The sequence below is a fragment of the Triturus cristatus genome, chromosome 4_1 (genome assembly GCF_964204655.1).
Source record: "Triturus cristatus chromosome 4_1, aTriCri1.1, whole genome shotgun sequence".
Lineage (NCBI taxonomy): Eukaryota > Metazoa > Chordata > Amphibia > Caudata > Salamandridae > Triturus > Triturus cristatus.
Genome location: NC_140585.1, coordinates 1187232384 through 1187258375, shown reverse-complemented (window position 1 = coordinate 1187258375; position 25992 = coordinate 1187232384).

The following is a 25992-nucleotide window of genomic DNA, read 5'->3' as shown; positions in this document are numbered from 1 at the left end:
ACCTTGCCTTCATGGACTTGTCTTCCGCGTTTGACTGTGTTAACAGGGTCAAACTGTGGCAGTCCATGAGGGCAATGGGGGTGGAGAACAGTATTGTTAATTTCCTTGAGGACCTGCATAAATCCAGTAAAGCTAATGTCAGGTTCTCACAGGATTTGCAGGTCTCTAGGGACCTTGAGATTAAGAGGGGAGTCCGGCAAGGATGCATTCTGGCTCCGTTTTTATTTAATTTTTACATTAATGACTTTCATAGTGTATTAAGAGCAACTGGAGTTGATTATCCTTGTGTAAGGCGGCATGGCATTCCCTTCCTGCTATATGCGGACGACGCTGTCCTCGTATCCAGGACTGAATTGGGTTTGCAATCCCTTTTAACTACATTCTCCAGATTCATGACTGATCGGGATTTGGCAATTAACAATTCCAAATCCTGCGTCATGAAAGTGGGGCAACAATCTAAAAAGTGTTTTCAATTTAGAGTTGGCCCCGCTAAGATCCCCCGTACGAACGTATTTTCCTACTAAGGGGTTCTCTTTGACGATCAACTTAAATGGGGCCCTCTAATTTTGAGGAAAAAGGGGGACCTGGCCGGGGTAAACGCAGCCATTTTTAATTTTGCCTCTAAAATAGGTAAGAAACCAACAGAAGCTATGTTTCAAGTCTATGAAGCCAAAAGCTTGGCCATAGCAACCTATCGTAGTGAAATTTGGGGATATACTGCTGCAGTTTCCCTTCAGGTAGCAGAGAATGACTTTCTGAAACGTCTACTGTGTGTTCCGCGTGGAACCTCTAACCTAGCGGTCCACGAGGAACTGGGGGTTCCCTATCTAAGCGATGTTCTTGCTCTACGCCCCTTGATTTTTTGGCTAAAGTGCTGGCTGAACAAAGATTTAACTCTCAACCATCTGATTCTAAGAAAGTGTATGTCCCTCGACAACTCATCCCGTATTCCCTGGCTTAGGTACATTAAAAATAGTTTGGAAGGGATAGGGCGTGGGGATTTATGTTATAAGCCTGAAGCTATTGTCAAGAAGGATGTGGAATTAATTTGGATAGCCTTCTTGACCTCAAGGAAAGTGGACTGGGAAGCCGAGGAGATGCTGAAACCTAGTGTCCGTATGTTTTTAATGCTTAAAACAACTCCGACAACGGAACCTTATCTCATGGGGTATCTGTCAACATACGAGAAGTTTTTATTAACTAGGTTTCGGATGAACCTCTTCCATCTTTTGCTAGCCAGACCTAAGGGATATAGTAGAGGTCAAGTGCTATCTCCCTGCGGCTGCGACGGAGAGTCTCAGCAGGATCTGCTGCACTTTCTGTTTTTATGTAAACTGTATGAAACCCCCCGTAGGCACTTTTTGGTTCCCATTTTAAAAGAATGAATTTTAGACAGGCCCGACCTGCCCTTATGTATCTACAACTGTTGAAAGAGGACTGCATTTTTTTAATAGTAGAGTTTTTAAAAGCTTCTGTGAAATCTAGGACCTGAATGGATGTGTAGAGTCTGACGATCTGGGCATGTTTATTAGTTTAGCTGATTTAACTTGCGGTACATGAAAATCTTTAAAATTATGTTTTAATATATGATTGTTTTTATGTACTTGTATTTGTGCAACTTTTATGGGTTTTTGTCCAAAAACCGAATAAAGTTTATTTGATTGATTGATTGATTGATTGATTGATTGATTGATTGACTTCCTATGTATTTATATTCGTTTCAGATATTCAGTTTCTGCCTGGGGAAATGATGGATGTAGGTGGGGCCCTGGTGCCAGTGCATATGTTTCTGTGGACATACTTTTGTGAGTGCATTGATGTTCTGTTGCCCTGTAATGTTTCGTTGTGTGCTGTGATGTACTCATTTCTTCATTTCGGTAAACATACATATATGTGGCTATGGGCATTACCGTTCTAACGTAAAATTTGTGTTTCTCCCAGTGTTTGCTGGTCAGACTGTAGATACCCGATGATGACATTCCCTCATTTGCCATGCTCAACATGCAACGGACCACTTTCTACTCTATTGACTTTTGCTGGCTAGTTACGTTAATCTGTAGGGGTAGGTGTCTTACTTACCGGCAGCGAGGGCAGATGCCAGTGTGCGGAATAGTTGGAACCTACACCGGCGATCCCTTGTGGGGTAATACGAACTTGTAGCATAATAGAGGCTACTACACCACGAGTAATTATGGTGAAGAAGAAGACAACCAAGGCGCAGTCAAACAGAATTTCCAACAACGCCCAACCTGTTGCCCATGGTCTGGGAAACAGAGAACAGGACCCTAATGGTGGACAGGCCCAAACTGAGTGGGGCATAGGACACCCTCCCACATTAGCCAATGTATTACAGGCTATACAAACAACCAGGGATGATATGGTACAAAAGATAGATGCAGTTGCCATAGATGTAAGCCTGTTGCGATGTGATGAGAGGAAAGTCTCGGATAGAGCGTCCAGTACGGAGAAAGATTTGAGCACTCTACAAAATGAAATGAAAAACCTCGCTGCCAGCTCTAACCCACAAGCTGGTGCCCAAATCTATGCTGGAGGCGACAGTGTCCATGATCCCCAAGCCCGACAGGGACCCCCTTTGTCTAGGTTCTCATCGGCCGATTTCCCTCCTAAAGCCAAATGCAAAGATATTGAGTGGAATTCTAACGGCCCGTCTTTTACCCTATATACCTCGGCTGATCCATCCGGATCAGGCTGGATTAATTCCAGAACGGAATACCACACATAATCTGCGTAGACTAGCGCAGGTGTGGCATGCGCCAGCCCTAGAAAAGGAGATCTGGGCGTTGAGCCTGCTGGATATGCAGCAGGCCGTTGATTCAGTGGAATGGGACCAGTGGCGGCTGGTGACATTCGAAAGTGGTAGGGCGTAAAACAATAGGCCTACTGCAATGTTGCGAGCGAGCAGAGCGAGCCAGCGCGAACCATCTATGGGGGGTTTGGGGGTTCCCGTGAATATTTTGAAATAAGAGTGGGCAAATGGTGCATTTTCAAGCAAATTTGAGTTAGCAGGAAGGTTAATAAAGCAATTGTGAATCTGTTCTAACAAAGACAGTGAATGGCTCAGCTCTGGTCGAGCTCTTCCGTTTATTTGTTAACTTTCCCACATATAGGTGCCGATCACGATCCGGTAAAAACCGCGTACGAACCGTCGGTCGGAGCGAATTCCCCGTCCGACTCGTACCCGGTTGTAAAACTTTACAAACATGGAATCACGATTCGCATGGAAACACCATTTCCGTACGAATCGTAAACAACACCGACCGACGAAAATATACATACGAATGTGATCCGGGAATGCTGCGACGTGACGTCGGGACGCTTTCAGGCAGCGTTTCACGAACCAGGAATTACGATTCGAACCGACAGCAGTCCGGACGGCAATATTTTCACGGCACCCAAAAAGTGCCGCAAAAGCGAAGTACGGCGCGAATCGACCAGAGTAGGTGGCCCGGTACGCGCCGACCCCCCCCCCAGCCCCCGTAGGTACGCGCCGACCCCCCCCAGCCCCCGTAGGTACGCGCCGACCCCCCCCAGCCCCCGTAGGTACGCGCCGAACCCCCCCCCCAGCCCCCGTAGGTACGCGCCGACCCCCCCCCAGCCCCCGTAGGTACGCGCCGACCCCCCCCCAGCCCCCGTAGGTATGCGCCGACCCCCCCCCAGCCCCCGTAGGTACGCGCTGACCCCCCCCCAGCCCCCGTAGGTACGCGCCGACCCCCCCCCAGCCCCCGTAGGTACGCGCCGACCCCCCCCAGCCCCCGTAGGTACGTGCCGACCCCCCCTGTGTGTACACCCGTGTACGGTGCGTACCCCCCGTGTACACTCGAGTCGGACCCCCCCGTGTACGCTCGAGTCGGACCCCCCCGTGTACGCTCGAGTCGGACCCCCCCCGTGTACGTACGAGTCGTACCCCCACCCGTGTATGTACGGTGCGTACCCCCAGCGCGTCCGACTCGAGCGTACACAGGGGGGCTCGACTCGAGCGTACACGGGGGGGTACGCACCGTACATACACGGGGGGGTACGACTCGAACGTACACGGGGGGGTCCGACTCGAGCGTACACGGGGGGGTTCGACTCGAGCGTACACGGGGGGGTACGCACCGTACATACACGGGGGGGTACGACTCGAACGTACACGGGGGGGTCCGACTCGAGCGTACACGGGGGGGTTCGACTCGAGCGTACACGGGGGGGTACGCACCGTACATACACGGGGGGGGTTCGACTCGAGCGTACATGGGGGGTCCGACTCGAGCGTACACGGGGGGGTCCGACTCGAGCGTACACGGGGGGTACGCACCGTACACGGGTGTACACACAGGGGGGGTCGGCACGTACCTACGGGGGCTGGGGGGGGGTCGGCGCGTACCTATGGGGGCTGGGGGGGGGGTCGGCGCGTACCTACGGGGGCTGGGGGGGGTCGGCGCGTAGCTACGGGGGCTGGGGGGGGGTCAGCGCGTACCTACGGGGGCTGGGGGGGGTCGGCGCGTACCTACGGGGGCTGGGGGGGGTCGGCGCGTACCTACGGGGGCTGGGGGGGGTCGGCGCGTATGCGGCCACGTCTCCATGGTTGCTATGGGAGTTCGGTGCGGACGGTGATTTTTCCATACGGTTGTAACCTCGGACGCACGGGATTGATCGTGATTCCTCGGTCGGACTTCACCTTTCACGTTTGTACGGTAAATCGTACGAGGACGTGTCGGACACATTTTCCGACCCGAGGACGTGTGGGGAATGATTCCCAATGCGGTTCGTATGGACTTTTTACCATGCGAATCGTGATTGCCAGTTCGTACGGCACTTGTACGATTCGTACGGTAAAAAGACCGGATACGAGTCGCACGGGGATATTTTTTACCGGATCGTGATCGGCACCATAGTGTCATACATTCCCAGTACCATCACTATCTTTTGTCTCCATTTATTTACCTTTCTTGCCATTCGTTCATCCATCTTTCTCTCCCATCACCCATCCATCTTTTCATCTCTCCTTTTCTCCCGTCCTTCCTTCTATCTCTCCTTTTCTCCAAGATCTCTGCTCCGGACCCTTGAACCTGCCTAGTTATGCTGTCAACTATGTAAAATAAATATTTTGAACCGGAGACCCGCTAGGACACAACAACACAGCGATTGCCCAAAATGCACAACATGCCAGACTGGGTGTCAAGTTGTTGAAATGAGTTGTTCCTTAGGTGAGGCTCCAGTGCTGAAGTGCAGGTACAATTTAACTCCTACACAGCAGTTTTTTTGGGGAGTCTGGGTAAGAATGGGTTTTAAAAGCTGTGGTGACCTTTTAAAAAGGGGTAAAGTTTTGACATCAGCCATGTAGTGTCCTGGGAATGGACACTAGGACCCTGAACTGGACGAAGGGCAGGGAGGTCACCGGACACCACATCCGGTCAGGGTGTGGGGAGGGGACAGAAGGCAGGAAGCAGAGGAGCAGGGCAGACGTGGGCACGCGGAGAGAAGAAGAATAAAGTTTGTATACACCATACCGTGTACTGTGTCCTCCTTGTGGCGTTGCGACACGACATCTGGCGATCGAAGGAGGGATCTCGAAGAACATCGTCGACTGTCGGAGCCCACCCGGTGTCGCTAAAAAAAAATCGGAGCCAGGAGCCCACCCTGGTCCGGAGCGCCAAGAAGAAGAAGAAAGGACGAACAAACATCGGTGCGGGAGCCCACCCCGGTCGTAATAACCAAGTAAGAGGGAAAGCTAAGAAAGAACATCACGTGAGGCTAACGAGCGGTGAACTGGGGAGATAAGGATCTCGCGCACCTGAGTTTAACGAACTCTCGCGAGACTACGGCTGCCATTTTGAGGTCAGGCGTGAGGACCAATAAGGAGCCAGGAACACACGGCGGCCATTTTGAAAGGCCAGGCAAGTGCAAAACAAGCACAAAACAACGCGAGAGTACGGCGGCCATTTTGAGGTCAGGCAAAAGGGACACATATGCAGCCAGGAACACACGGCGGCCATTTTGAAGTCAGGCAACAGTGCCAAAAGAAAAAGACAGAATTGAAGGGAAATAACAACAAATAACGACAAATACTGGCAATAGAGAAGCAAAGGACAAACAAAAGAAAGAAAAGGGTGACATAAGGAAATTAATAAGGAAGCGAAAAGGAATAAAGGAAGAAGATGAGTGACGACGACAAAAAGAGCACACAAGCTGTCTTCCGCAGGCCACTACCATTCAACACATCGGAACCCCAAGCGGGGATCAGATGGGAGAAATGGATAAGGAAATTTGAACGCTACATGCGGGCAACGGACGTCGTAGAGGGCAAGAAACTGGATCTGCTCGTGAATCTTGGGGGAGACGACATAGAGGATTTGCTCCTGACGTTCCCCAGCGACAAAACAACAGACTACAAAGGCGCACTAGCATGCCTCACGGAGAAATTTGACCCCCAACGCAACATTGATTTCGAGAGATACACGTTCAACGCGGCGTGCCAAAGGCCAGAGGAGAGTATGGATGACTTTGCGACAAGGCTGCGGAAACTGGTCACACACTGCGAATTTGAAAAGTTCGACAACGACCAAGCGATACGTCTGCGTCTCATTGAAGGATGTCAGTCGGTGGAGTTCCGAGCACGCATTCTGAAGGAACCTACGACACTTGAAAAAATATTGATGATGGCCCGCACAGAAGCACGGGCCACGGAGCACGCCAAGCAAATCCAAATGGGCCAAGAAAAAGGAACGGCACTGGCACATCATGTCACTGGAAACTTCAGGAAAAAGGAACACCGAGAGCGACTACCTCCCAGGAAGACCAACAACACATGCTACAGATGCGGTCTTGAGTTTCCCCATGTCGGCACCTGCCCAGCAATGGGCCAGAAGTGCAGAAAATGCAACAGAGACAATCATTTCGCAAGTACGTGCATGAGCAGACAGTTCAGAAGTGAGAGGGGACGTGCAGCCGGACCAAGGATGATCAGCACTAGACATGTCAGACACATGGAGACGGCGGAGAGAAGCTCGTCCGACGAGTCGGACGGCACTACAGCACCAGAGAGAGAAGCACGGCTCTATCTAGGTGCCGATCACGATCCGGTAAAAACCGGGTACGAACCGTCGGTCGGAGCGTTTTCCCCGTCCGACTCGTACCCGGTCGTAAAACTTTACAAACATGGAATTACGATCCGCACGGAAACACCATTTCCGTACGAATCGTAAAAAACACCGACCGACGAAAATATACATACGAATGTGATCCGGGAATGCTGCGACGTGACGTCGGGACGCTTTCAGGCAGCGTTTCACGACCCAGGAATCACGATTCGAACCGACAGCAGTCCGGACGGCAATATTTTCACGGCACCCGAAAAGTGCCGCAAAAGCGAAGTACGGCGCGAATCGACCAGAGTAGGTGGCCCGGTACGCACCGTACCCCCCCCCAGCCCCCGTACGTACGCGCCGACCCCCCCCAGCCCCCGTACGTACGCGCCGACCCCCCCCAGCCCCCGTACGTACGCGCTCCCCCCCCAGCCCCCGTACGTACGCGCCGACCCCCCCAGCCCCCGTACGTACGCGCCGCCCCCCCCCAGCCCCCGTACGTATGCGCCGACCCCCCCCAGCTCCATACGTACGCGCCGACCCCCCCTGTATGTACACCCGTGTACGTTCGAGTCGTACCCCCCGTGTACGTTCGAGTCGAACCCCCCCGTGTACGTTCGAGTCGAACCCCCCCGTGTACGTTCGAGTCGAAGCCCCCCGTGTACGTTCGAGTCAAACCCCCGTGTATGTACACCCGTGTACGTTCGAGTCGTACCCCCCCTGTACGTTCGAGTCGAACCCCCCCGTACACGGGGGGTTCGACTCGAACGTACACGGGGGGGTTCGACTCGAACGTACACGGGGGGGTTCGACTCGAACGTACAGGGGGGGTACGACTCGAACGTACACGGGGGGGTTCGACTCGAACGTACACGGGTGTACATACACGGGGGTTCGACTCGAACGTACACGGGGGGGTTCGACTCGAACGTACAGGGGGGGTACGACTCGGACGTACACGGGGGGGTTCGACTCGAACGTACACGGGTGTACATACACGGGGGTTCGACTCGAACGTACACGGGGGGGTTCGACTCGAACGTACACGGGGGGGTTCGACTCGAACGTACACGGGTGTACATACACGGGGGTTCGGCGCGTACGTACGGGGGCTGGGGGGGGTCGGCGCGTACGTACGGGGGCTGGGGGGGGTTCGGCGCGTACATACGGGGGCTGGGGGGGGTCGGCGCGTACGTACGGGGGCTGGGGGGGGTCGGCGCGTATGCGGGCACGTCTCAATGGTTGCTATGGGAGTTCGGTGCGGACGGTGTTTTTTCCATACGGTTGTAACCTCGGACGCACGGGATGGATCGTGATTCCTCGGTCGGACTTCACCTTTCACATTTGTACGGTAAATCGTACGAGGACGTGTCGGACACATTTTCCGACCCGAGGACGTGTGGGGAATGATTCCCAATGCGGTTCGTATGGACTTTTTACCATGCGAATCGTGATTGCCAGTTTGTACGGCACTTGTACGATTCGTACGGTAAAAAGACCGGATACGAGTCGCACGGGGGAAATTTTTACCGGATCGTAATCGGCACCCTAATGTCCGATGTGCCCAAAGAAGAAAGACGGCAAGAACACATCCAGCTGGTAGAGAAGCAGACAATAAAGAAGACTGCCACTGTGGACATCGAGGTCGGGAACCACCTAGCGAAGTTTGTGCTTGACAGTGGAGCGACATGCAACATTATGTGCATGTCTGAATACATGGAAAGGAGAGTCAAGCCAACATTACGACCATCGACAGTAGATGTGTTCACCTGGGGTTCAATGAAACCGGTGGAAAACATGGGAAAATTCACAGAGACTTTATCATACAAGGATAGGGCATACCAAGAAGACATACCCGTACTGAAAGGTGACATCCCAGCACCTTGCCTGCTGAGCAATGTAACGGCACAGGTCATGGGGCTACTTGCCATGACTTATCACATGTCAGAAAAATAGACAATATTGCAAGAATACCCGGAAATACTAGAAGGTTTGGGAAAACTGAAAGGGAAGCAGATAACCCTGCACATCAATGAAGCAGTCCGGCAGGTGGCCCAGCACCACAGGAGGGTCCCGATACATCTACAACCACAAGTAGAAGAAGAACTAAAAAACTTACTAGCGCAAGACATAATTGAACCGGCGGAAGGACCAACACCGTGGGTATCACCAATAGTGGCAGTTCCGAAGAAGAACACCTCCACAATACGGATCTGTGTGGACATGAGAATACCTAACACAGCCATCTCGAGAGAACGCCATCCGGGACCACATTTGAACGACATGATCAGCCGTCTAACAGGGGCGTGCAGGTTCTCGTAGCTAGATTTGTGTAAAGGGTATCATTAACCAGAACTGGACCCCCAATCAAGATACATAACAACTTTCTCCACGCACCTAGGCCTATTCAGGTACAAAAGACTAAGCTTTGGAATATCATCGGCTGCTGAGATATTCCAGGAGACGATACGGCAAGTAATACGGCCAGTACAAAACAATTTCAACTATAGCGATGACATTCTAGTATTTGGGAAGTCTGATGAGGAGCACAACAGCGCTCTACGTCAAGTATGCAAGCAGCTGGAACAAGCAGGGTTGACACTAAATGGAGAAAAATGTGAACTAGGAAGAAAAGAACTGGTATTTTTCGGACACATATTTTCAAAAAAAGGGATGAGGCCAGATCCCAGCAAAGTGGAGACGCTGAAGAACACGAAACCACCAAAAGATGCAGCAGAAATAAGGTCATTTCTAGGACTGGCCAGCAACTGCGCCAGATACATACAAGACTTTGCAACGGTGAGCACCCCGCTAAGAGAACTGACCAAACAGGGCCAAAAGTTCATCTGGTCTCAGCAATGCAACGAGGCGTTCGAGGAGATCAGGAAGGCAGTGATGACAGTGGAACATCTAGCATGTTTCGACCCTCTGCTTTGCACTGAACTGACGGTGGATGCAAGCCCAGTAGGACTAGGGGCGATACTAGTGCAACACCAACCAGGGAGGGACTCACCAAGGAGAATTGTTGCCTACGCCAGCAAAAGCCTCACGGACATTGAAAGGGCGTATTTGCAGCCAGAAAAAGAAAGCTTAGCGGTGGTATGGGCGTGTGAGCATTATCACATGTTCATATATGGGAAACAGTTCACGATCATCACGGATCACCAAGCACTGGTAACAATATATGGCAACCCGTCAGCAAAGATGCCGCTGCGAATCGAGCGTTGGGGAATCCGGTTAATGGACTATGATTTCACGACTGTCCACAAACCGGGGAAAGAGCACTCCCAGCCTCGCACACATGTGTTATGTGTTCTGCAGGGTCTTTGAGCACATGACTGACAATTGTGGGCATTGTATCTGTGGGTACTCCACCCTTTTCTTTCCATGGGCATTGCTGGGAGGACTCTGCACCCACCACTCCTATGTCTGGGCACTGCTGGGAGTGATAGGCACCCAGCCCTCCTATGTCTGGGCACTGCTGGGAGGACTCTGCACCCACACCCCTCCTATGTCTGGGCACTGCTGGGAGGACTCTGCACCCACCCCTCCTATGTCTGGGCACTGCTGGGAGTGATAGGCACCCACCCCTCCTATGTCTGGGCACTGCTGGGAGTGATAGGCACCCACCCCTCCTGTGTCTGGGCACTGCTGGGAGTGATAGGCACCCACCCCTCCTATGTCTGGACACTGCTGGGAGGACTCTGCACCCACCCCTCCTATGTCTGGGCACTGCTGGGAGTGATAGGCACCCACCCCTCCTGTGTCTGGGCACTGCTGGGAGGACTCTGCACCCACCCCTCCTATGTCTGGGCACTGCTGGGAGGACTCTGCACCCACCCCTCCTATGTCTGGGCACTGCTGGGAGTGATGGGCACCCACACCTATGTCTCTGTCCACTGTTGTGGATGGTAGCACGACACCCACTCACCCGCCTGCACCCTTGGTGCAGTACACCGCTCACCTGGCCATCAACCCCCCCAATATACTGGTCAGATGCTGCACCAGGCAGTGGGCTAGGCGTGGTATGACCCGTACCCACGCTCTGCAGGCCTGGGTACGGCCCGTAGCCAGCCCTTTAGAACGTGGGTACGGTGCATAGCCCCAATGTTGGGGTGCCTTAGGGGTACGCACTGTACCCACGCCTTCAGAGCGTGGGTACGCGCCGTACCCATGCCTTCAGAGCGTAGGTACGGCCCGTACCCATGCCTTCAGAGCGTAGGTACGGGTCGTACCACGCGTACCTCTACGTCACCCCAACAATGGCGGTACGGCCCGTACCCACGTCCCAAAGGCATGAGTACGGCTCGTACCTCCATTGTTGTGGTGACGTAGGGGTACGCTGGTACGACCCGTACCCACGCTCCTAAGGCCTGGGTACGCTCCGTACCCCCAATGTTGGGGTGCCGTAGAGGTACGGCCCGTACCCAGGCCTACAGAGCGTGGGTACGGGGTGCACCACGCGTACCCCTACGTCACCCCAACATGTCGGTACGGCCCGTAACCAGGCCTTAGGAGCGTGGGAACGGGCAGTACCTCCTTTGTTGGGGTGACGTAGGGGTACGCGTGGTACGACCCGTACCCACGCTCCTAAGGCCTGGGTACGGGCCGTACCGACATTGTTGGGGTGACGTAGGGGTACGCGTGGTGCGCCCCGTACCCACGCTCTGTAGGCCTGGGTACGGGCCGTACCTCTACGGCACCCCAACATTGGGGGTACGGAGCGTACCCAGGCCTTAGGAGCGTGGGTACGGGTCGTACCAGCGTACCCCTACGTCAGCACAACAATGGAGGTACGAGCCGTACCCATGCCTTTGGGACGTGGGTACGGGCCGTACCGCCATTGTTGGGGTGACGTTGGGGTGGGCGTGGTACGATCCGTACCCACGCTCTTAAGGCGTGGGTACGGTACGTACCAGAATTGCTATGTTGCCGGTTCGCGTCCATGTCGACTTCCGTTGTAGCGGGACGCTGGCCTTCGTGGACACGCCCCCACCCCCGAAGTGACCAGGCCCTGGGGGTCAGGTATGTCCAGGGCATGTATGATTTTGATCTTGTGTGGGGGTTCTGTTTCCTGCCCCTGCCCCCCCCTTTGCCCCTGGGTGTTGTTCTAACCTTCTGCGGCGTCTGCGTCGGTGCCTGTACAGCAGGTGGACTGCTATGAGGGCCGGGATGACACGTAGGTTTGGGTCCATGGCTGTTCGTCGCGTACAGGTACTCCTTGTGCGCGTCGTCCTGCTTTCCCGGCAGTTTTTGGCTGCCGGAAAATATCATCCGTGCGGAGTGACGTCGGTACGATTCGTACTTCCTGGTTCATGAAACGCTGCCTGAATGCGTCCGTACGTCGCGTCGGCGCTGTCCCGGATCACATTGGGATGTATTTTTTCGTCGGTCGGTGTTTTGTACGATTCGTACGGAAATAGTGTTTCCGTACGGATCGTACTTGCATATTTGGAATGTTTTTTTACCGGGTACGAGTCGGACGGAGAAAACGCTCCGTCCGACGATTCGTACCCGGTTTCTCCAGGATCGGAATCTACACCTAAATATAATTAACTAAAACATATTTAAATATACTTAAATAACCTTAAAATTAATAAATAATTAATGTAAGTTAAAAAACAATAAACGTATATTTTTATTTTTTAATAGATATATATTAACGTAATATTAATAAAAAATAATCAATATTTTTACCGTAGTATAGCGGCAGGGTAAAATGTACCATTACCACTCCAGTGAGTGCAACAGTAGGGAAAGCGTCAGATAGCGTAGGGGTAAAAATTACTATTCCTACTCCAAAGAGTGCAACAGTAGGGAAAGCGTTGGATAGCGTAGGGGTAAAAATTACTATTCCCACTCCAGAGAGTGCAACAGTAGGGAAAGCGTTGGATAGCGGGAGGGTAAAATGTACTATTCCCACTCCAATGAGTGCAACAGTAGGGAAAACGTCACATAGCGTAGGGGTAAAAATTACTATTCCCACTCCAAAGAGTGCAACAGTAGGGAAAGCGTTGGATAGCGTAGGGGTCAAAATTACTATTCCCACTCCAAAGAGTGCAACAGTAGGGAAAGCGTTGGATAGCGGGAGGGTAAAATTTACTATTCCCACTCCAGTGAGTGCAAAAATAGGGAAAGCGTTGGATAGCGTATGGGTAAAAACTTACTATTCCCACTCCAAAGAGTGCAACACTAGGGAAAGGGTTGGATAGCGGGAGGGTAAAATGTACTATTCCCACTCCAGTGAGTGCAACAATAGGGAAAGCGTTGGATAGCGTATGTGTAAAAATTACTATTCTCACTCCAAAGAGTGCAACAGTAAGGATAGCGTTGGATAGCGTAGGGGTAAAAATTACTATTCCCACTCCAGAGTGCAACAGTAGAGAAAGCGTTGGATAGCGGGAGGGTAAAATTTACTATTCCCACTCCAGTGAGTGCAACAATATGGAAAACGTTGGATACCGTAGGGGTAAAAATTACTATTCCCACTCCAAAGAGTGCAACAGTAGGGAAAGCGTTGGATAGCGGGAGGGTAACATCTACTATTCCCACTCAAGTGAGTGCAACAATAGGGAAAGCGTTGGATAGCGTATGGGTAAAAATTACTATTCTCACTCCAAAGAGTGCAACAGTAAGGATAGCGTTGGATAGCATAGGGGTAAAAATTACTATTCCCACTCCAGAGTGGAACAGTAGGGAAAGCGTTGGATAGAGTAGGGGTAAAAATTACTATTCCCACTCCAATGAGTGCAGTAGTAGGGAAAATAATAATCTATTTTTAAAAAAAGAAATAATTTAATTATTAATACCAATACAAAAATTATTAAAATGAATTACCAATCACAAAATATTTTATAATCAATCAATTATAAATACCAATAAATATAGTTTTTTTTAATGATTTACCTATTAATAATTAATTAACAACCAATTACTTTTCAATACCAAAAAAGAATAAATACAATTAATACCAATTAATAATTAATTAATAGTAAATTAATTATCAATATACCAAAATGAATTCAATAATTAGTTATTTTCAATTAAATTACTTCCCACCATATTCCCCTATAAACCCACAACCCACTACAAATAATAATTTAAAACAATTAACATAATTATCAATTAAACAATTAATAAAAATTAATTACCAATTAATACAAATTAATTACAAATTAATAATTAATCAACAACCAATTAATTTTCAATACCAAAATTAATACATAATAAAAAAATTACAATTAATAATTAATTAACAGTAAATTAATTATCAATACACAAAAATATGTTCAATAATTAATTAATTACAAATAAATTACTTCCCACCAAATTCCCCCAAAAACCTACAACCCACTACAAATTATAAATTAATACAATTAGCATAATTATCAATTAATACTTTAATAACATTTAATTACCAATTAATAATTAATTAATACATTAATTTTCAATACCAATAAATAAAAAAAAATATTTACTTAATTACTATTAAATTACTTCTCACCCTATTCCCCTATAAACCCACAACCCGCTACAGAATTAAATTACGCAAAAATTTAATAACATAAAATTCATTACTTTTAAAAAATTAAACATACATTACAAAAAATAATATACACTTTTAACACATATACTAACATGCAAAACACTTTAAAAAAATAGATATTAATATAAATTCGATATTTTTTAATGCCTATATTATGTACTTCGATATTACTTACCTGCTATTTGATATTTTTAACGACTATATTATGTCCATTCGATATTATGTCCATTCTATATTTTAGACTCGATATTATGTCCATTCGATATTTTTTTTTTCAATATTATCTCTAGTTACCGTATGGATGTGTGCAGGCAATGTTTTATATGTAAATGAATAAGTGCCAGGGCCCACAGTTTTGATTAGACGCACAAGGCCAGTGTTCCCAAATATCAGGGATGCCGAATACCAAGGCTTTCTAGCCTTGATTACACTTCATGCTACTTTCATCCACCACTCTACATTCCTTGCCCCTTTGTCTCACTTTTGCAGGTTCTTCTCAATTCCCACTTTCTCCCTTTGCTACTCCTTTTCAACCTTTCTCTTCCTCCTTCTTTCTCTCTTTCTCTATTTTGTTCTTGATCAAAGTCTGATCATGAAATATGTCAGGTTCCCGAAAAGTGAGTGATGTTGATCCCCACCTGCAACCATCAGCTCAAATTAAGCCCTGTATGTAGATGGTATTTGAACAGCGCAAAACTAGCCAAAAAGACAGCAATCCTATGTACTAAGTCAAATACAAAGATACTTTCCATGTGTTATTGGAGGGATGGCTGGTTTCTATAAGTCAAAAGAGTGTGGTAATGGATTGTGGTTTAGATTTCTTTAACAAGTTGTGTCATCAGCTATTTATGAAATTGATGCAGTTTTGGACGGTTGTTATAGAGATGCATTCAGGGCCGGCTTTAGTGCTGGTGGCACCCTGTGCGACAATGTTTGTTGGCGCCCCCCCCAATGACCACCTCCACCACCACGGGTATCTCTCGCTAGCACCCTTTAACAGTGACCAAGTCTCCATAACCACACTCTCTCAGATGCATTGAATTAGTTATAGCGCCACTCATACCAGTGTAGGGTGTCCAAGCACTTTGCATCACACACATTACACAGAGACAATCAATCATACGTGTGTAAATCAGTGTATAGGAAATGTTACATAAGCCAAAGGACTAAAAGTGTAGGAGTCACATGTCATCCATACTGGTAGGCAGTATAGTTTAAGAGTGCTTGGTGTGGAGTAGCACAAACTCCGAGGCGAAAATGAAACAGCATAGTTGGGAGTTTTCTTTAATAATAAGAATCGATTTCTAGCCAAATTAACCCTTTTTGCAACATTAATCAATGTTCTAATGTATTCTTTGCAGTGTGTATGCAGTTCTAGAATGAAAGTTAATAGCTCACTATACTATATTAGGCATTTAAGTTATAAATTGCAAGTAACAAAAGGATGTCTCTTTTGAAAGCAATAACCTGCTAATCTGTTTACATCATATGCACTCTGTAATTTACTTGGTACACGTTCTTTGCAGCAGGCATATTAACCCTCTGCACTAACCACACATTAGTCAAAACCTCAACTATGCAAAATGCTGATCTCTCTCCAGGAAGATAATTAATCACACGAGTTATCTTGACATTTATGTGAGGCCTGGTAATTGCCGGCGGAAAGAAACGCTGCAGCAGGTGCTTCAAAAGCATAATAAACTTTAAAACACGGCGCCCCCAGGAAGCCAGCACCCGGTGCGGTGGCACCAGTCGCACCGCCCTAAAGCCGGCCCTGGATGCAATACAGTGTTTTCATTTCAAATTTGTGTTGTGAGTCGCGTGATAGCACGCGACTCTTGCTGTTCCTTTTCATGTCTTTATGTGCATTCCAGAGCGTTGCTTTCCGGAGATTCCTTCCGAACGTCATTCTGGACGTTGGTTACTTTGCGTTTGGTGGCTCCGGTTGTGGATGCTATACTTATGCAATAAACTTCATACTCCTATACAAGGTCCTATTAATTTGACTTTCGCCATTTTCACCGGTGTGGCAGTTGAAACCCAGCTGGCTTCTCGCGCATTGATGGCAAACTTCAAGATCCTGGCTGCAAAGGTAGAGAAGTTCTGTTTTCTAACTGAAACATACAAAACATCTGTTTGCACAACTGGAATGAATAGAGGAGCAGCAACAGCGGCAGCGAAGGGACAGTGGCGTTAGAAAGTGTCTGGGAGACAGGGATCAGGGCACACATACTGATTTTGCACTCATTTGGTCTGATTTTCTAGTTTATGCTCCTGCTAGATACCCCTGGCAGTTCAGTTCGGCCTAGATAGGAATCGGGTTCCTTTCCTCCTCCCCCTCTGTGTCCTTACAGTTCTGCACTTCTCACAACTAGGAGATACTCCAGCTGTGATTCCTTTCTGTAGTCAGCGTTTGTGTAGTGCCATCATTAATTAGTATGTAAACGAAGCTCTTGTAACTGCTGAGGCAGCTTCATTGGGCACTCAAGAGAGGAGGGGTTTTAGAGTCTTCCGGTAACAGCTGAGCACGTGCTCTTCCACTGCTCAATCATTTGCGAGGATCTGAATATTAATGATGGATCCCAAGTTTTCATCTGTAGGGAAAAGATTGCACTCTCTTTCAATAAAAGTCTGGTGAAGTCTGACAGTATACTCAGTTGTATTTCATATACTTTATCATTTATTTCAGAATCTATGTTAATTTTGTGAATAGGCTAAGATCTGTTTCTAAACTTTTTTGCGACCAAGTTTTCCTTCTCCAAATTGGCCTCGCTGACTGCCATATTTTCCATTAGGCAAATAATGTTTTCTATTTGAATATAAATCTGGTGTTTTACCTCATCTAAAACCTTTTGTAAGTAAAACAAGCATTGGCATAGCCAATAGGTCTCGCTTTTGGGACCTTATAAGTATTTAGTTATGCAGCACAATATCCTATAAATGTTGCATGGCTAAACACTTATAAGGTCCCAAAGGCGAGACCTATTGGCTATGCCAATGCTTGTTGTTCGGATGCAATGCTTTTGTATTAATGTGTAAGCTTTCTGTTTGAAGTACCTCACTCCGCATGGACAAAAATGTATGTATGTAAGTACAGCTTTGTCCTGGTTTATAAATAATCGTTTTTCCTGACATTTTGTTCTGTGTTTATTTGTTGCGACTTGTTATACGTTATGTAGTGTGTTATGTAGTTTTCACACTAACGCTACCTTAAGGCAGTTAAGGCAGTAATGTCACAAATGTCACTCTTCCCTTGCCACACCAATAGAGCCCTTCGAGTGCAGACAGAAGCAGGACATCGCGTCGGTATACACTCCAAGGCTCTCTTCGTCTGGCAAGGGAATAGTAACATAAAATAAATCCCTTTGGGCAAGGAACCGTGCAGAGTTTTGCGCGCCCAATGAGCAGGAACGCCAGTAGCCGCTGGCGACACGCAGGAAAAGGCACAGCATTAATAAACAGACCAATGTGTATACAAAGCTAAATGAACGACACTCTTTCTATTTGCTGTTTACTGAAAGCAATTTTTTTCGCAACAGTAGATGTTGTTTCTTATCTTAAAGCTGGCAGGGAAATGCGACATAGGTTAGGATTGATTCTCCAGCCCCCGCCCTGTTTCAGAAGCGAGCGTCTATGTATATCCAATAGAAATGCACCTGACACCTCATGCAATGTAGATATGCCCTGGTGTACCGGACATAAAGGTTTCCCCCTGCAGCTCTGTAATGGTGTCCACTCCGAAGAGGGTCACAGGGATTTCTTTGTGCATCAGGCATTGAGTGAGACTATGCAAAAATTGCAGTTCGACCCAGCAGTTAGGCCCACATTGAGTGCATAGTTACAGTGGAAAAGGCAGAATGGAAGCAAGACTTCAGAATCTGTAGAGAGCAACTGACTCTTACACCCCGAGAATTAGCAGCAACTGCCAAGTGACAACAAGCATGTGTATGACTCCTGTTAGGTGAGCTGTGCTGACATTGTTGGCTGCCAGTTAAATTCACGTGGCTAACTGATCTGCGCAACAGAACAGTCTGGTGTGTCGCAAGAAATGAAACTCTGAACAACCTGATTAAAAACAGATTATGATAAAAATCCCTTTTTTCCGCCATACTTATGTGGTATAGTGGTATTCTGTGTAGTGTCTTTGTTGCATTGAATAGAAAGCAATTATGTGACGTGTACGTATGTGGCATTCACTGTTATTATACTGAGTGATTTATGTTGCATTGAGTTGAGTGTAATTATGTGGCATGTAATTATGTGGCCTGAGTGGTATGTGGAGTGTATTTTTTTCCATTGAGTGTATTGTAAGTATGTGGTGTGTAATCCTGTGGTACTGATTGTTATGTCTAGTGTCTTTATGTTGGTTGAAAAAGAGTGTAATTATGTGATGTGTAATTATGTGGTATTAAGTGGTATTTCATGGAGTGTATTTGTTGCATTGAGTATAGTGTAATTATGTTGTGTTTAATTATGTGTCAGTGAGTGGTTTTATATGGATTGTCTATGTTCTATTTGATTGTGTGTAATAATGTGACTTGTAAAATATGTGTGACTTAGTGGTATTATGTGGAATGTATTTCTGTTGCATTGAGTATAGTATAATTATGTGGTGTGTACTAAGGTGGCACTGAGTGGTATGTTGAGTGTATTTATGTTGCATTTAATAGAGTGTAATTGTGATGTGTGTTTATGTGGTACTTACTTAGTGGTATAAGGTGGAGTGTATTTATGGCGCATTGAGTATAGTGTAATTACGTGGCGCCTTATAACGTGGCACTGACTGATATGTGTTTTGTATTTATGTTGTTTTGGGTATAGTGTAATAATGTAGCATGTAATATTGTGGCATTGAGTGGTATTATGTGTGGTGTATGTTGCATTTAGTAGAGTGTAATTATGTGCCATGTAATTTTGTGGCAGTGAGTGGTCTCGTCCCGAGTGTATGCTGCATTGAGTGCAGTCTAATTAAGTAGCATATAATTATGTGGTACTGAGTTGTATTATGCGGAGTGTTTTGTGTTGTATTGAGGAGAGTGTAATGATGTAGCATGTAGCATGTAATTATGTGGCACTAAGTGTTCTTATGTGGAGTGTATGTTGCATTCCTTGTAGTGTAATTACGTGGTGTAATTATTTGGTTTTGAGTGTTATATGGAGTGTATTTATATTGTATTGAGTACAGTGTGATTATGTGGCATGTTATTAAGCTGTACCGAGTGATATTATGTGGATTGTATTCATGTAGCATTGAGTAGAGTGTAATGATGTGGTTTGTAATTATGTGGTAGTGAGTGGTATTTTGTATTGCATTAAGGAGAGTAATTATGTGGATTGTAATTATGTGGCACTGAGTGTTATAATGGGGAGTCTATTTATTAGGCATCGAGTAGAGTCAAATTATGTGGCATTTATTTATGTGGCAGCGAGAGGTATTATGTGGAGTGTATGTTGCATTTATTAGAGTGTAATTATGTGTTGTAATTTTGTGGTTTTGAGTGGTGTTATGTGTAGTGTATTTATATTGTATTGAGTTGATTGTAATTATGTGTCGCCTTATTACGTGGTACTGAGTGTTATCATGTGGATTGTATTTATGTTGCATTGAGTAGAGTGTAATTCAGTGGTATGTAATTATATGGGACTGATCAATCTTATGTGGGGTCTATGTAGAAATGTGTCCAGTGTAATTATGTGGCATGCAATTATGTGGCAGTGAGTGTTTTTTTGTGTTGCATTAATGAGAGTGTAATTATGTGGAGTCTAATTATGTGGCACTGAGCAGCATTATGTTGAGTGTATATATCTTGCATTGAGTGTAGTCTAATTATGTGGTGTGTAGTTTAATTAGTGTCATTAAGTGAAGTGTATTTATGATGCATTTAGTATAGTGTAATTACATGGTGTGTAATTATGTGGTACTTCGTGTTATGGGATGAAAACAAGAGGGAGGTAGAGAGGGGGCAGAGCATGTGTTTTCGACTATGTTTGGCCTAGCTGTAGATTCACCAGTCTCGCTACAATTTCCCGTCTGCACACTTACCAAACTGGCGAGTGTGCACTTTGAGCATGTTGATAGGTAATTAGATGACTGGGGGCACTGGGGCCTGGAGCAGTCCGTATCGAGGTGCATGTTCAGAGCCCTCTAAAAGAATCGTTAATATGAAACCATTTTAAACTGCGCAGTTCACACATTCGGACTGCTTTATTGCTTTTCGAAACAGATGGTTTACCCGCACAAGCGCATGGTATGTTTTACTTGTAAAATTGATTACTTCCAGACTTTTCGATAATTCGTGTCCCGTAAAACACCTGTGAAAACTAAGCCCCTGGAAAGGGGGGGTGGAGGTTAAGAGTGGGAGATAAGAGAAGCGGCAGCTAGGGGAAAGAGTAGGATAGACGAAAGAAGGGAAGCGTGGGCGAAGGAAGGCAGGTGAAGAGGAGGGCAGGCGTGTGACAGGAGGCAATAGACTGTTTGAGAGAAAAAGAACAGCAGAGTCACGCAAAAAGAGAGGGAGAGCGGTTGATGAAAGCAAGAGGGAGTTCGAGCGTGCCGGAAAATCCAAAAATCCCAACGACTAATAGGCGTCCCGGGCGACACCTGTTAAAATTAAGCCCATTGAAAGGAGGGGGAGGTGAAGAGTGGGAGAGAAGAGAAGAGGCAGCTAGGGGAAAGTGCAGTAGAGACTGAAAGAAGGGGGAAGGAAAGTGAGTGAGAAGTAAGGCAGGTGAAGCGGAGGCAGGGCGTGCGACAGGAGGCAATAGACAGCTGCAAAGAAAAAGAGCGGCGGAGGCAGGAAAAAAGATGGGGAGAGCGGGTGATGTAAACTTTGAAGTTTGACTTATAATTTGCCCGGTTACTATCGTAGAGCGTGGTTACAAATTTCAGGATGAAAGAGATTCTGTCCAGGGCTGTCAAAAGCACGCTATGATTTGGGGCCAGATGGTAGTTGAGAGTCAGAGTCACTGCCCTCTCTCACACATACACTGTAAGTTTCTATACGATTTGTGTGGAAAAGATAGGGTGAAAACGAAAGCGTAACAACTCAAATGTACATCTCTTTGTTGTTAGGAGGTGGAAGTTTTCCAGTATTTGTGCTGCACCTTGAGTATACTTTAACAATAGTATGAGGCTTCCCTTCTGCCAAACCCATCAACGCAGCGCTCAGTTCTTTCCCAGCTAGGCTGTACTCCACATACATGGCAACAACGACTGCATCAATGAATACCACTAACGAGGGTAAAGAGGATGTCTCCTGGTGCCTTGTGCTAGGCTGGCGCCTCGGGCATGTTTACTGCGGGAACACATGGGAATGCAAAGCCATTAATCAAGCAGGATGGCTCTGTCTCCCTTCACGCCCAGGGAGGAGGGAGATGCGAGCAGAGCATCAAAGGGCTGGGTGAAAAGGGAGGGGGGAATGCAAGGAGCAGCTGTGCACGTGCACGCCATCGTGCACTCAAGCTCTAGGCCAGCAAAACCATGTGGGTAGCACTTTTGAAAACCCACTTACAAAATGTCTCAAAGAGACAGCTTTCGCTGTCTCAGCGAGACCTAAAAACAGGGCTAAAATTCAACCAATATTTTGGGGAATGATTTAAATGAATAATATCGGCCCTTGATGATGATTGCTTGGAGTTAGTTGAAAACTCTTACATGGTACATTTTCAATACCTTGATTGAGAAATGTTTTATTTCAAATCAGATTATCAGACCCTCTGAGATATCTAGGATTAATTGTGTGCTGTTACCACAGGATGCTTATACAGAAAGGTTGCTACTCTGAAATACTGTTGCCATGGAGACACACCACCATATATGGTGCCACTTTCCTTTGTAATGTAAAACAGACCCATAACAATGAGGACCTTACTGCATCCTTAGTGTCATGAGGGTCAATGATTCTCATGATCTGCCTAATTTCCTCACTGGAATTGCCTTGTGTTATCAACTGAGATCTTTTCTAAGAGAGAATTATTGACCCAGTTCGTAAATCCTTTCCCCCATATGAGCTATGCTTTGGAAAAGGTGACAAAATGCAAACAAATATCTTGATAAGGGATGCTACGCATATTTGTCATGCCCTGAGGTCACCTAAGACTGCAAAATCCACATTATGGGTTGAATTATCTGCAATCAAAAGTTCCATTTAAACGTGGGGAAATGGTTGTAGCCAAGGGAAACTCTCGAGATTGGATGGTGTAAATAAATGGCAAGACCATCATTAGAGTTGAGGATTTGTCACTATTTCTAGACATTTGCAACGCACTAGCCATACCTGCACTCATTGGAACTTGAAGATGCTTAAATAGATCTGTAAACTTCGGAAAGCATATGCAGCAACAATTATCCCACTCTAAATCAGACGTAAATTTTGAGCAGTAATATATTCATGCTATTGGATATTTCCTCCTGCTTTAGCACAGATCTCCAACGGAGGCAGTGTATAGACATTGATATGTTACCTAGAAGCAAAAAATATAAATTGTATAAAAGATGTAAATGCTATCTCACAAGGGATACTGTTTGGTTTTGAAATATGCAATTAGCCTATGCCATTGTGCTAATTTTTAAAGTGGCTAGTTTTCGTTTCATTTGCCCTTGGTTTGAAATAGAGGCAAGGGTCTTACCAATAAAGAGAAAAATTGGTGAGGAAATGTATGAAATGTAAACTTTCACCCTACAGTCTGTGTTAAATGTAATTTAATCACACTTCTTCAATAGAAATATGTCCTTACTTTATTCTGCTAGGTTTGCATTGTGTCTAGTTCGAGGCATTTATGTGTTCATGTAAGTATATATGTTTGTAGGCAGTGCTTAATTTGTAAAAGATAAAGGTCCCTGGCCCACAGTTTTGGTTCGACGCACATGGATGGTTCTACCGAGCGTCAGAGGTGCTGAATACCAAAGATTTTCAGTCTTGATTCCACCTCATGCTTCTTTCATCCACCACTCTACATTCCTTGCCCCTTTATCCCATTCTTGCAGGATTTTTTTAATTCTCGCTTTCGCTCTAAGTCATTCTTTTTCATCCTTTCTCTCTTTTCTCCCTTTCTCTATCTTCTTCTGGGTCAAAGTCTGATAATGAAATATAAGCCTGGGTCCCAGAAGGTGAGTGATGGTGGGCCTCACCTGCAACCATCACCTCAAATTAGGCACTGCATATAGGTGGTATTTGAACAGCATGAATCTAGCCGAAAGGCAGCAATCCCCTGTTCAATTACAAAGGCAAAGATACTCTCAATGCGTTATTGGAGGCGGGGCTAGTTTCTATGAGTGGAAGTTCACAGTGACTGTATTTTAGTGTAGATTACTTCAAAGAGTTGTGTCATCAGTTGTTTTAGAAATTGTTGCAGTTTTGGGTAATGCTGATGCACACAGCAATTTTCTTACAGATCCTGGGTATAAAGGAGGAGAAGTCCTGTATTGTTATTGAATAAAAAATACAAAACATCTGTTTGTATAATGGAGCAGGCTTGGCAGAATAGTTATTTATCAACTTTGGGAGGATGGACGACTATGTCAGCAGGATGGCATATAAAACATGTGGCCCTGCATGGATCTCAAAAGCAGAAAGTTGTGGGTTATATTATTGTAGGAGAGTAGGCTCTGCCTCTTATGTTGCCCCCATTTTGTTTTCTGATGTCTACACTGGTTTCTGGCAATAGCCTGGCTGGGACCCTGCTAATCAGAGCCCCAGCCTCTCTGTTCTCTCTAAACTACTTGGAGTGCATATTAGGTGCACTAGTGATTGGATACTGTGGTGCCTTATTAGTCCCTAGTATATGGTACCTTAGGTACCAAGGGCATAGGTACTACACAGGCCTACCAGGGGCTGAAGCATGTATTATGCCACCCCTGGGAAGCAGACTAAATCTCACACCACAGGCCTGCTACTGCAGCCTGGGTGAGGTGGTGCTATCACTCCTCACTGAGATATAGGTTCACTATATCTCTCCGTGCACACACATTTAAACCTATCAGTCACCCCTAAGGCAGGCCCTATCAATCCTGAGGGCAGGGTGCTTGGTTTCCATGTGAGGGGGTGCCTCTTCCTGAGCAGGGCCCCTCTGCAGCTCTCAGATTCTATCCTCTGGGGCTGTTTGTGAATGCGGTCAAACCATATACTCTTAAGTGCATTATAACCTTGCGGTTAATGCTAACTTTGGAATGGCTGCATCAAAACATGTTGTGTTTGGTGTCAAACGCTTTGGTATCATACCCCCACACCAGTAACTGGTGTGGGAGTATGATCATACCCTTCTAGAGGGATAGACATGTACCTACTGTGGAAACGCCGTAGAATCCTGAAGAGCCCTGGCATCACAAAATGGATGCCACCCGTCACAGACACTGGGCTGCCCTCCTGCTGATGACCGAAACTCGCAGTGGAGGAGGCTCAACAATAGGTATCCTGTCACAGGGAGGTGTGACCACCTCCCAGACAGGGTTTAGTGTATTGGGGCTGGGTGGGTGCTCTCCTAGAGTGCTTTGAAGTCCTGCACTGGGGGAGCAGTAGGCTCCTCTGTGCATACACCAGTTAAAACTGGCTCAGGGGCTACCTGCCTCTGCTCTGGCACAAAACTGGACAAAGGGAAGTGGGTGAAGTCACCCATTCCCCTGACCCTCCCATAGGTGGGGTGATAGAGCTAGTCCCTCCCTTTCTTTCAGTATAAGTTAGGGAACCCTTGCCATTGCAAACTAGATACCCCTGGATGACGCACTGAAGACGAATCTCGGACCTTCGATGTTCTACTACCTTTGGAAGACGGAAGAATCTCCCTTGGAGTCAAGGAATGACTCCCCTGCTGGGCAGGCATCAAATCTTGCAATCAACGGTTTTAAGCTCCACCGCTCCCGCCGGAGCCCAATGTCCGTGCAGCCCAGGAAGAGGATTTCCTGACTTCTCCAAGGCCATCGTGAGTGCCCAGTGACGCTGAGGCAAGTGGACCCCACGAGTGATGAGGAACCGCAATCTCTGGGTACCGTGCACTATTTTCAAGTGCAACCCCTTCAGATGTTCTACGAACCTGTGCATTGGGCCACGTGTGGTCCAAGCCTCTAGCAGAGATCCTTTCAGAGATCAGAGGCCTACCCTGTCTCGAGTGACCGTGGGCCCCTGTTGAGTGTATCCTCCTGAGGCATCTTCGCAATCCCTTGCCGGTTGGGTTGTGGGTCCCCTGAAGACTTTCCTACAATTTAAAAGGGCTCCCCTGGTTTCTCCAGGCCTGCCCTGACTTACCCTCGCTGGGTGAGTCCCTCAGACCTTGCTGGTCTGCACCGCTGACTTTTTATCCTTTCCACGAGACTTGCTGTTACCAAGGCTTGTTGGCTCCAATCTGGTTGTCGACACCGCAGTG